At 38.2% G+C, this 13,540-nt stretch overlaps 1 long non-coding RNA gene across 1 annotated transcript; it reads right to left on the minus strand.

Annotated features, from left to right (window-relative positions):
• Positions 1–415: 415 nt before the first annotated feature.
• On the minus strand, positions 416–13,172 carry LOC120725798. Its single transcript, XR_005694217.1, has 3 exons — positions 13,162–13,172; positions 7,521–7,523; positions 416–529 (listed from the first exon to the last, which is right to left on the minus strand). It is a non-coding gene; the product is annotated as an uncharacterized LOC120725798 (long non-coding RNA).
• Positions 13,173–13,540: the final 368 nt, after the last annotated feature.

A 13,540-nucleotide genomic window follows, 5' to 3' on the forward strand; every position in this document is an offset into this window, starting at 1 on the left:
TCCAAATTCCACATATGTCCTTCTCTGGGAAACTCAGGGTTTTTAAAAAAGCATTTTAAAAAATCAGTTTATTAAATTGGAATTCAAACAAGAATTTACAAATGCAGAATTTATTCTACAACTGAGAATGAAAATGGTTAGGCTGGTGTAGAAAATTGCTGCAACACCGCCCCCTCAGCCTGTGTTTCGAAGTTTCTGGTAGTTAGAATGACTCGGTGTTGTTCATTCATTTAAACTAACATAATCATCCTGTTGCAACCAGGTTTCTGCAAGGCAGAGTAAGTTGATTTGTTGATCAATTATTAAGTCATGCACTAATAGGTGCAGATGTGGATACTGTATTGTTCTTTCTTTGTGATTTTTCATATTTAAGTTTTTGTTTTTGCTGATTTTTAGTTTGTTTTTTCTCTCTGTAGAAGCTGACACAGTCTCTAAGGGGATGGGGTTTTGGGGGGATAGCAAGGAGAGAAAAGCTGCAGAGAGGCATGTAGGACTGCAACTCTGCTTCATGGTCCCAAAAATGTCGCTCCTCGTCCGATTGGGAAGGGGACCAGAGAAAAAGACAGTGTGGACAACACACTGGATAATGAACAATGTACACAATCAAAAACAACCTGCCAGTCCAGCAGCCAACAGATGCCGTCACATTTTACAGTGTGGGATCATGCAAAGTCCATCACTTGTTTGACTGATGCCCATCTTTATACCACATTCAGTAATACATTTGCACATCCTTACATACTGTTGGCTGGATGTCAGTGAAGAGCAACGTGTGTGTTTGGATTAAAACAATACTAAAAAGGAGAACAACAAATAGTAAGATGGGATTATTATTTTTATTATTTTTTTATTGCTATGTGCATTTTCACTGGTCATTAAAAGATGTCAGTGCCAGGACTCTCTTGGAAATGAGATTTTTAATCTCAATGAGATTTTTACCTGGATAAAAAAAGGATTAATAAATGACACCTCTATATTTCATGTGGGTTTTTGCTTCAGTTAGCACCAGTTACACCTCAGGCAGGTCACCATTTAAAGCATAGACAGTATTTTTGGTGTATTTATCTGAGACATTGTTTACTTTGGTAAATTTCTTTAATTAGATGTCCCGACTAACGGTTTTCCTTTTTTGTCTCCACACAAGCCCCAAACACCCCATTAAGCAACATGTCAGATAACTCGTCTTCCTCTGCCTTTGACTGTGTTACCTCAAGCATTGGGATTTCGATGAACACTTCTTTTCTCGTCACCAAGATATTTGTTGTACTTTTTCTCTCTGTACTCATTCTCTACGTGGTTTACCAACGATGGCAGCAGCAGTCCTTGGCAGCAACAACTCACTCTGACATTTTCACCTATCATATGACTGCTATTGAATTGATATATGTATTAGGGGCCATTGCTTACTTATGTGGCATATACACCAGTAACTCAGTATTACTTCAAATGGGGATCCATTCACTTTCTATTGTCTACCCTGCAGAGATATTCTTTAACACTGTGACATGTGTGGAGCACTACCTGGCTGTTGTTCACCCCATCACCTATATGGGGATGAGACATTCGGGTGGGGTCAGGATCAGAAACATCTGCACTGGATGTGTGTGGTTGATGTGCTTTGGTTGTCTTGGAGCAGCAGTTTTGTGTTACCCTGATGTTCCCTATGTTCTATATTTCTGTCTGATGATGGCATCGTTAATTATCATGTCTTTTTGTAGCCTCTCTGTTCTCTGTGTTCTGATTCGTCCAGGTTCAGGAGAAATGGGAGCAAAAATATCGAAGGTTGATCATTCAAAACAGAAAGCTTTCTACACCATCACAGCAATAATGATAGTACTGTTGGTGTGTTTTCTAGGAATGCTTGTTATATTTGGTCTGTATAATTCAAATCTGTTACGTAACACAGAGAGATGTTTCCTTTTATTGTCTGTTGATTGGTTCACTCTGCCCGTCAGTCTGATTTTACCTCTATTGTTTCTACACAGAGCAGGAAAAGTGCCTTGCAGCTTCAATAACGTCTAATAATGGTAAAAAGCAGGGAGCAGGGATAGCTCAGTAGGTAAAGTGGTTGCCCCATTAGAGAATGGCCGGCTGTTTGAATCCACCAAACGGCTACCCTGAGGTAACCTTGACCAAAGGAACCATTTCTACACACTGCTCCTGGATTGGTAGCTGTCCACTGAATGAATGGGTTAAATGCAGAGGACTACAAATATTCTCACGTGTGGAACTATAAGGGCTTTAAAATATATACATAAAAGAGTAATGACAAAGCTGGAGGTTCTTAGCTCTATGCTTTCCTTTTCATTTAAATCATCCCATTTCATTTCCACACATAAGATGAAAGATATATATATATATATATTAAGGGTGCAACGATATTCGTATCGATATTGAACCGTTCGATACAGTGCTTTCGGTTCGGTACGCATATGTATCGAACAATACAACATTTGTAATTTATTTTATCAACTTTCCTTCTGACGATGCTGTCTGTGTTGAGCGCTCAGTGAATCTGCGTTCGACTACTCCGCCTAGGCTGCACTGTCGAGCGCAGATCCACTGAGCGCTCCACACAGACAGCATAGTCAGAAGGAAGAGCGCAGGGCAAGCTAGCAAGACAGAAGTTAAGCTCTCCTTGCAACATTCAGATCTGGCGTTTGGAATTATTTTGGTTTTCATGTGACGTATGACCCTGAAGGTAAGCGAGTCATGGACTAAAGTAAAACAGTATGTTGGATGTGCCATGCAATGCTCAATTACATGAGTGGGAACTAGTGTGTTAGCGCAGTTAGCTCGTTAACGTGTTGGCCGTCTAGCCCCATGCACGGGGCGATCGGCGGTAGCTCGTTAACGGAGATTTGCCGTGTTGTGGCGTTAAGGTCATTTCAACGAGATCAACCTGAAAGCACTAGTGGGAACACAACGAATATGACTGCACATTTACGCCGACATCATCCTAGTGCAAAGACAAAAACAACAAGCATGCTACTAACTTTAGCCGAGTCATTTAGACAGCTGTTAGCACATGATTCTCCTTATGCTGTTGAGAATATAGCCCAGAAGAAGCGGATAGTATAGCTTTTATTTTGGAAAGAGACATTTCTCTGTAATAAACTCTCTTTTCCAAAGATGAGTGATTCCTCAATCAGATACAGGGCTTGCAATATCGCTAGCCCGACGTCCTGGGGCTAGCAATTTTTTCAGTCGGGCTACCAAAATCTATCTCTTCCCTGCCCGTCGGGCTATTGTAGGAAAAATATATGTCAATGCTTTTGCATTCTTTCAGAAATGTAGCTGGGTAATTATGTCATTGGCATTGGTGAGCCACTGTCAATATGTGACATATTGAAATCGCGTTTGAATTTGCGCTTGTTTTTTTGCTTTCACTTTGCAATTGTGTGAACTGTGTATAGAGAGCGACAGCACTGATCTGTGAGTGATGATAATTTGTGCACCAATTCCTCTGACATCGTCTTATTAATCGTTAGCTTACTATGCAAACATGACAAGTGAAATCTCCCGCAGCAAGCTTAAACATGTGAGAGGCTGATCGCGCAGAGAATCGCTGAGCTTATGTGAGTGCGTGTGTAAAAGCAGCACGATATATATTTTAGTTCTGCTGAGCCAAATAAGACAGGTCAGGGTGAAGAAGTGACAGCCAAAGAAAAGCTTACCACAAAACGGAGAAGTTATGACAAATCAGACTATAAGGCAAAAAGAAAGTGCAGCTTTATGGTTTCATGGACAAAAGAATTTCTGTGGCCGCAATATGACGAGCTAAATAACCAGGGCTGCACATAAGTGGTCCGCAGGTGCGCATTTGCTGTCAAAATAAAAAACACGCACAAGGGTTAGGGTTAAATTTAAAAACTGTACTTTTGAGTTAAAATATATATTTATAATTTTAATAAATGACAAATTAAAAAGGCATGAACATTTTTTTTGTATCGAAAAAATATCGAACCGTGACACCAAAGTATCGAACCGAACCGAACCGTGAATTTTGTGTATCGTTGCACCCCTAATATATATATATATATATATATATTTTTTTTTTTACACTACTGATCTTTTTACATAGCACATCAATTCAAGTTAATGTAACTTTATCGTTAAATAAAAACATATCCTGTCATGTGTCAGAAACATGTCACAGCTCTTTAACTGTTGTTACAAGATATATATATATATATATTCTTAATGCTTATTTTCTGATTATATTGTTTTATGTATTTTAATAAGAGAGGCCTTTAGAAACCAAGCCCAGACGAGACAAAAACTAGGTCAGAGGGTGACAGGTCGATCTGGCAACAGACTTTAGAAAAGGGAAGTAAAGAAAGGGGAAGTTTAGTGCAGAGCTGCACAGGAAACCAGACACAAAAAAAGAGGAACTAAGTAAACGGTGTGTCGGTGTGACGTAGTGCAGAAATATATATATGGATTTAGCTGCAGAGAATTCAGACCTGAGCTTGTGTGTTCGTGTGGCGGGTCTCCATTTCCGGAAATGTAAAAATAAAGATTCTTTTTTGAGCTTGACCACTCTGAGTCCAGTCTTTCACTGTCGCCAAACAAATTCAAAAGAATGGAATTTAATACTGTGTATAATTAAAAATCAGTGTGCAAGTGTGAGTTTTAATATGTATCATTTTTGCTTCAGCCTGAATTTCTGTGCAATTTATTGCTTACAGTAGAACAGCACGTGAGATTTTTAGGGTAAAAAAAAACAGTCACACTGATGATTTGGAAGTCTCAAAAACATCAAACATGAGACACTTGGTGTTACAGAGTGATGTTATGAACTAAATAAAAAATAAAATGTCTGGTTTATTAAAGAAAACATTTTTTAATTTCAGATTTTAAGATAAAATCAGTGTTATTGTGGACACCAAATACAACCTTCAAATAACCTCATAAAAGTTCTATTATCACGTATCTCACAACTTGACTCAACAGATCACTACATCATGATTTCATTCATCTCTTTTTCTGTTCATTCTTTATTTTATTTGGATAAAACACTGTCTTCAAGTTGGTGTTAAACCTTTTAGTTGCATCTTATCTGAATTATTTTCGATCTCTTGTTATTACAGAAAGATCTTTATTATAATAATTTTGTATGTTTTGTTACACATGGAAACATAGTCAAATCCTCCAATAGCTTGGTTTGATTCTATCTGCACACCAGTCTTTGTGTAGAGGTCAATCTGCCAAAGAGCAAACTATTTAAACAGCAAGTCTGTTTAGATAGTAAAGGGCAGAGAGTTTGTAACTCTAGTAAAATCACTCTGACAGTTGACTGTTCATATGAAATGTACATTATTTAAACATTTTCATAGAAAACAAAGTTGTTTGTTTGTTTCCTAAACACAATAATAGTCTTGATTATTTATTTATTTTAAAAAGGATTTCTGGTTGTTGTGGATTTAATGGAATATTGTTCCTCTTCTAATTTTTGTATGCACATAATTTGGGTTGGAGTTAAAGACTAAAATTTTATAAAATGCTGATTTGAAAAAGGAACCTACCTAAGTCTTGTGTGTCCTGTGTTGCAATCAGATCAAGATTCCTGTAACCAGAGAGACTTGCAAAAGCACTGTCCCCATATCAAAATACTGTTTACTTCATTTTAAGCATCATAATTCTAAGTATTTTTATTTGCTGTATTCATAGTTTTACAGAAATAAAACTAATTACATCTGGTCCAGGTTCTCATCAAAAAGTTGAGTGAATTTTATTAAGTCTCTTATAGATAAAGTTCGCCTATTGGCAAAATTTGATGATTTTAATTGTTTATTTGGCTTGACCTTGGAGCGTGTTTGTTAATGTCGGATGGGGGGATGGGAGTGAAGATGGCACAAAAGTGTCAGTGATTTCAGATAATCTTACTTTTAAAATGTATGATTTAATGAAGAAAGGGTATCAAGTATATTGTGATCAGCAAGCACAGAGGTTTGGAGAGAAAAGGTAACAGAAAGTATAATTCTGAATTAAGAATGAATTATACTACTATTCACCTTATAGTACCATATCACCCTATTAGAGCACTTCGCTCTCGCTCTGCAGGCCTACTTGTTGTTCCTAGAGTATTTAAAAGTAGAATGGGAGGCTGAGCCTTCAGTTTTCAGGCCCCTCTTCTGTGGAACCAGCTTCCAGTTTGGATTCGGGAGACAGACACTATCTCTACTTTTAAGATTAGGCTTAAAACTTTCCTTTTTGCTAAAGCATATAGTTAGGGCTGGACCAGGTGACCCTGAATCCTCCCTTAGTTATGCTGCAATAGACATAGGCTGCCGGGGATTCCCATAATGCATTGAGTTTTTCCTTTCCAGTCACCTTTCTCACTCAGTATGTGTTAATAGACCTCTTTGCATTGAATCATATCTGTTATTAACCTCTGTCTCTCTTCCACAGCATGTCTTTATCCTGTCTTCCTTCTCCCACCCCAACCGGTCACAGCAGATGGCCGCCCCTCCCTGAGCCTGGTTCTGCTGGAGGTTTCTTCCTGTTAAAAGGGAGTTTTTCCTTCCCATTGTCGCCAAAGTGCTTGCTCGTAGGGGGTCATATGATTGTTGGGTTTTTCTCCGTATCTACTGTACAATATAAAGCGTCTTGAGGCGACTTTTGTTGTGATTTGGCGCTATATACAGTGGGGCAAAAAAGTATTTAGTCAGCCACCGATTGTGCAAGTTCCCCCACCTAAAATGATGACAGAGGTCAGTAATTTGCACCAGAGGTACACTTCAACTGTGAGAGACAGAATGTGAAGAAGAAAAAAAAAATCCATGAATCCACATGGTAGGATTTGTAAAGAATTTATTCGTAAATCAGGGTGGAAAATAAGTATTTGGTCAATAACAAAAATACAACTCAATACTTTGTAACATAACCTTTGTTGGCAATAACAGAGGTCAAACGTTTACTATAGGTCTTTACCAGGTTTGCACACACAGTAGCTGGTATTTTGGCCCATTCCTCCATGCAGATCTTCTCGAGAGCAGTGATGTTTTGGGGCTGTCGCCGAGCAACACGGACTTTCAACTCCCGCCACAGATTTTCTATGGGGTTGAGGTCTGGAGACTGGCTAGGCCACTCCAGGACTTTCAAATGCTTCTTACGGAGCCACTCCTTTGTTGCCCGGGCGGTGTGTGTTTTGGATCATTGTCATGTTGGAAGACCCAGCCTCGTTTCATCTTCAAAGTTCTCACTGATGGAAGGAGGTTTTGGCTCAAAATCTCACGATACATGGCCCCATTCATTCTGTCCTTAACACGGATCAGTCGTCCTGTCCCCTTGGCAGAAAAACAGCCCCATAGCATGATGTTTCCACCCCCATGCTTCACAGTAGGTATGGTGTTCTTGGGATGCAACTCAGTATTCTTCTTCCTCCAAACACGACGAGTTGAGTTTATACCAAAAAGTTCTACTTTGGTTTCATCTGACCACATGACATTCTCCCAGTCCTCTGTTGTATCATCCATGTGCTCTCTGGCAAACTTCAGACGGGCCTGGACATGCACTGGCTTCAGCAGCGGAACACGTCTGGCACTGCGGGATTTGATTCCCTGCCGTTGTAGTGTGTTACTGATGGTGACCTTTGTTACTTTGGTCCCAGCTCTCTGCAGGTCATTCACCAGGTCCCCCCGTGTGGTTCTGGGATCTTTGCTCACCGTTCTCATGATCATTTTGACCCCACGGGATGAGATCTTGCGTGGAGCCCCAGATCGAGGGAGATTATCAGTGGTCTTGTATGTCTTCCATTTTCTGATGATTGCTCCCACAGTTGATTTTTTCACACCAAGCTGCTTGCCTATTGTAGATTCACTCTTCCCAGTCTGGTGCAGGTCTACAATACTTTTCCTGGTGTCCTTCGAAAGCTCTTTGGTCTTGGCCATGGCGGAGTTTGGAGTCTGACTGTTTGAGGCTGTGGACAGGTGTCTTTTATACAGATGATGAGTTCAAACAGGTGCCATTCATACAGGTAACGAGTGGGGGACAGAAAAGCTTCTTACAGAAGACGTTACAGGTCTGTGAGAGCCAGAGATTTTCCTTGTTTGAGGTGACCAAATACTTATTTTCCACCCTAATTTACGAATAAATTCTTTACAAATCCTACCATGTGAATTCATGGATTTTTTTTTCACATTCTGTCTCTCACAGTTGAAGTGTACCTCTGGTGCAAATTACTGAGCTCTGTCATCATTTTAAGTGGGGGAACTTGCACAATCGGTGGCTGACTAAATACTTTTTTGCCCCACTGTAAATAAAATTGAATTGAATTGAATAAAAATGAAAAATAACCATACTGTTATTATAACCATACTGGCATACTGGGCATTTGCCCAGTATGCCCGATGGCCAATCTAGCTAAGCTGACCTAACCCCACCTACTGGGCACCTGAAACACAAAACACAAAGCCAGTTTAGCAGCCAACAGATGTCATCACATTTTACAGTGTGGGATCATGCAAAGTCCATCATTAGTTTGAGCGATGCCCATCATTATACCACATTTAGTAATACACTTGCACATAAACTTACACACTGCTGGCTGGTTACCAGTGAAGAGCAGCATGTGAATGTGGATCTGAAGGAAAAGCAAATTAAAACGAGAGACATAAATGGTACAGTGGAGACTATCATTATTATCATTATTATTGTTATTAGTGTTGGTATGTTAATTTTCACTGGTCACTAACAGAGGTTGGTCACACCTCTACATTTCATGTAAACTTTACTTCAGTTCACATCTCACACAGGTCACCATACAAAGTAAAGACAGTATTTTTTATGTATTTATCTGAGATATTGCTTACTCTGGTAAATAGCTTAATGAGTCATCTTTGCAGTTTATAACATTTTTGGCATTGTTGAATTGTTAAAATGTAATGATATTTTAAATATATTTAAAATGTATTTGCTAGTTCATTTAGTAGTTATTTTTTCAGTAATTTCACTACAACACTTTAGCCCACCAAAGAAAAAGAAAATTTTAGTAAATATAATGAAATAATTTTACTTATTTATTGTTTTATTTATTTTAAGACTTGACATGTCAAAACACAATCAATTAACACATTAAATTAGTTGTTATCTGATAACAGCAATCAAATTGTAAAATGACTATTCTTCATGCATCATATCTATTTGCTATTCATATATCAAATTTCATAGAAATTGGTGCTGCAAATGTAAATATGGGGGGGATTTTAATTAACTGTTAACTAACTAGCTTTTTTCGCATCTCATTTCTCCACACAAGCCCCAAACGCCACATTAAGAAGCATGTCAGATAACTCGTCTTCCTCTGCCTTTGACTGCTTTACCTCAAGCATTGGAATTTCAATCACCATTTCTTTTTTCATCACCAAGATATTTGTTGTTCTTTGTCTCTCCATCTTCATCCTCTACGTGGCTTACCAACGATGGCAGCGGCAGTCATTCTTGTCAACAACAAGTCACTCTGACATTTTCACCTATAATCTGACTGCCATTGAACTGACAAATGTACTGGGGGTCATTGCTTACTTATGTGGCACATAATCTGAAGGAAAAGGACTTAAAATGAGAGCTACAATTGGTAAGGTGGACATCATTAGTATTATTAACTGTATATTATTTTTTTTCAGTAACTAACATCACCTCTATGTTTCATGTCAGTTTTTTCTTCAGTTAGTACCAGTTATACCTCACACAGGTCACCATACAAAGTATAGAAAGATTTTTTTTACTTATTTCTCAGAGACATTAGTTACGTTGGTAAATATCTCTGCAGTTTCTAATATTTTTGGTAGTAGTGAGTTGTATCAAAATTAAAAATATTCAAAATATATCTATTAGTATTATTATTACTTTTAAGTTGTATTGTGTCTAAAAATAAATAAGAAATTAATGTTAAATTGCAAAGGTAATTTTTTTAAAAAATATATTATATATTTGATATTCATAAGTCAAATACCATGAAGTAAAGTGTCGTTTCCTGACCAACCTTTTTCCCCCTTTTTCTCCACACAAGCGCCAAACAGCACATTAATCAGCATGTCAAATAACTCGTCTTCCTCTGCCTTCGACTGCTTGACATCAAGCACTGGGATTTCGGTCACCATTTCTTTTCTCATCATCAAGATATCTGTCATCCTTTTTCTCTCCATCTTCATCCTCTGCGTGGCTTACCAACGATGGCAGCAGCAGTCATTCTTGTCAACAACAAGTCACTCTGACATTTTCACCTATAATCTGACTGCCATTGAACTGACAAATGTACTGGGGGTCATTGCTTACTTATGTGGCACATACACGAATAACTCAATGTTGCTTCTAATGGGGTTATATTCAGTTTCTTTTGTCTATTCTGCAGGGATATTCTTTAACATTGTGACATGTGTGGAGCGCTACCTGGCTGTTGTTCACCCTGTCACCTATATGGGGTTGAGACAGTCGGGTGGGGTCAGGATCAGAAACATCTGCATTTTGTGTGTGTGGTTGATGTGCTTTGGATTGCTTGGAGTAACAGCTCTATATTACCCTGATGTTCCCTATGTTCCATATTTCTGTCTGATGATGGCATCGTTAATTATCGTCTCTTTTTGTAGCGTCTCTGTTCTCTGTGTTCTGATTGGTTCAGGTTCAGGAGAAATGGGAGCAAACAGGGAGAAGATTGATCATTCAAAACAAAAAGCTTTCTACACCATCACAGCAATAATGATAATACTGGTGGTGTCTTTTCTGGGAATGCTTGTTACAGTTGGTCTGCATAACTCAAATCTGTTCCGTAACACAGACAGATGTGTCATTTTATTGTCTGTTGATTGGTTCACTCTGCCCATCAGTCTAATTTTACCTCTATTGTTTCTACACAGAGCAGGAAAGCAGTCCTGCAGCTGTTTCACCAAAAAGTAAAAAAAAAAACAAAACCAACTATTAATTAAAAACATGGACAATTTAAACAGAACTGAATTAGATTTGTAAAGTGTTTCTCTCAATTGTATGAACTTCAGCATTTTGTGCTGCTCTTCCTAAATGCTGTGTTATGTACTGGGATTCAGTTTGAATCAAAAATCTGTTTTACATTGTGCACAAACATTTGTACCAACTGATTTCAATTAAAGTAGGGACACGGTGGAAAATTAAATGAAATAAAAGCAGATTTAGACAAAAAGATTGTGTTACAGAGTGAAGTTACAGTTTGTCTTGATTGCTTTGACCTACCTAATCTGGCATCCACTCAGTTTTCAACATCACTATCTCAGCAGAGCAGAAAACACCTCTTGACATATTTTCTCCACCCTTTTGCAAAAACATTAACATGGATGTCATTCAAGCAGTTCAAACCCCACGGTTTTAGCTATGGTAACCAAACAGAAATAACCTATTTATAACTATTAGAAACTACCTAGATCAGTATGAAATCAGTGAAGCACCTGTTTGACACTCCTTCACACAAATCTTCACTTAGCAATCAGTCTGGTGGCCTTCAAAGATGCCACATTTTTGTTGTTCTTTACCAGCATGTATGGAGGAGGTCTAAGGCAGATGAGAGTGAGTGTCAAAAGTGGCAATTTCTTCGACTCTAATAAATTTTATTTTGGTTTACATGTATTTTCTCTCATATTTCCAGTCTTTCAGTTTTCAGTCACAGTTTTTAAAAAGTCATGCAATCAATAATGTTTACATCAAAGCATTTCTGATTCTGGATCCATCTCATTGCAAGAAGACAAATATGACACCCTCCATATAGAACGACAATATGAAACGGCACCATGAAGGGTGTGTAATAGGCTAAACTGACAAGCGGTTGTGCACTGATTCACACTGAGTACTGTGTTTGTATTTTGTTGAGCATTGTTAAATGATTGGAAGAGGTTATACACTTTTTTGCAAGTTGTTGTTTGAAGTCAAAATTGGCTGTTGTTTCATATTTTAAATGATTTTAAATGATGAGCCTTTTACAGAAAAATGTGTCACTCTGACTATGAGTGCGTCTGTTTAGGCCAGTGTGTTGAAGTTTGTCATTTTCAGATTTCAATATAAAATCAGCGTAACTGTGTACACAAAACACAACAGGTTCAGTTATCACTTATCTCATAACTTGACTCAACAGATCACTACATCATTATTACTTTCATGTCGTGTGGAGTTGTAGATAGGACCCAAAATGCGGCAGCTCTGGTGCAGGTGAGTATTTATTGAACAAAAGTTGATACAAACAGAAACGGCAAGGGTGAGCATGAAACTAAGAAAACCTAAACTGAGAAACACTAACAGAAACTAACCAGAAACAGATACGCAGGGAGTTACGAGGAAATACACGGAAGACGGACGGAGAGATGCAGCAAGACCGAGGGGAACAACACAGACAAACCAGCAACTACTACGACAGAAAACACGACTAAAATACACTCAGAGAAACAAAGGGAGATTACACACAGGTGGGGGACACAGCTGGGAGTATTTAACGTGACGAGACCAGGGAAGCAAACTGAAAACACTCACATAAAACGCAGACCTTCACAATAAAACAAGAAACACATACACGTAATGACACAACACACAAACTTAACACAGACTGGGGAACACAGAACATAAGAACATGAAACGTGAAAAAGGAGTGTAGAAGAAACCCAAAATAAACAAAACCACAGAATAATAATAACTGAAACATAAACACGGAGTCGCAGACTCCAGACCATGACAATTTCATTCATTTTGTTTTCTTTTCATTCTTTATTTTATTTGGATAAAAACACTCTTTAAGTTGGCATGAAGCCTCTCAGGTGTATCTTATCTGAGTTATGTTCCATCTCCTGTCTTTACAGACTATTCTTTATTATAATCATTTTGTTGCATTAAAAGTGGAAAAAAAAATGTCTCTTGTATCCTGTTGATGGTGTGAAACATGCTGCATATCTACAGCAAGAAGAAAAATTATATCTCTATAGCAACTGTATGTAGTCCTTCAGTTGTTTATAAAGGCTTTTGATCGGCAGTAGCACCGTAAATTGAAGTTTGGTGACAACTGGATTGTTAGTAACGCTTCATTTGCCTACAAAAGCACAGCCATCACACCTGGCTGGGAAAGCACTTGAAGATGATTTGCTTAATTCAGAGAACACTTTTATTTTCATACGTCCAGAGCCGACAGAGAACACACATTATGGAAACATAGTCAAATTCTCCTATTGCTTGGTTTGATTCTGTCTGAACACCATTTATTGTTTTAGAGGTCAATCTGCCAAACAGCAAGTCTGTTTAGATGGTGAAGACTAGAGAGTTTGTCACTTTAGTAAAATCAGTGGCGGTCCTAGCCTGTTTGGCCTTAGTTCATAGATTCACTTTGTCTAAGGTGTATTTCTGGGATTTCACACAACCCAGGATTCAAATCATGAATAGATAATGGGCTTGGATTTACAACATTATGAATGAAATGTGCTCTATTTGGAAGCAGCCGGCCCAACTCCCCTTTCGACAGTTTGTGTGTGAGACTCTAAATCATCAAACTGTAAATTATAAATTTTAAATTGTTATTGATCCCTTTACCCCA

Source organism: Simochromis diagramma, unplaced genomic scaffold (assembly GCF_900408965.1).
Source record: "Simochromis diagramma unplaced genomic scaffold, fSimDia1.1 OVJJ01000734.1, whole genome shotgun sequence".
NCBI lineage: Eukaryota > Metazoa > Chordata > Actinopteri > Cichliformes > Cichlidae > Simochromis > Simochromis diagramma.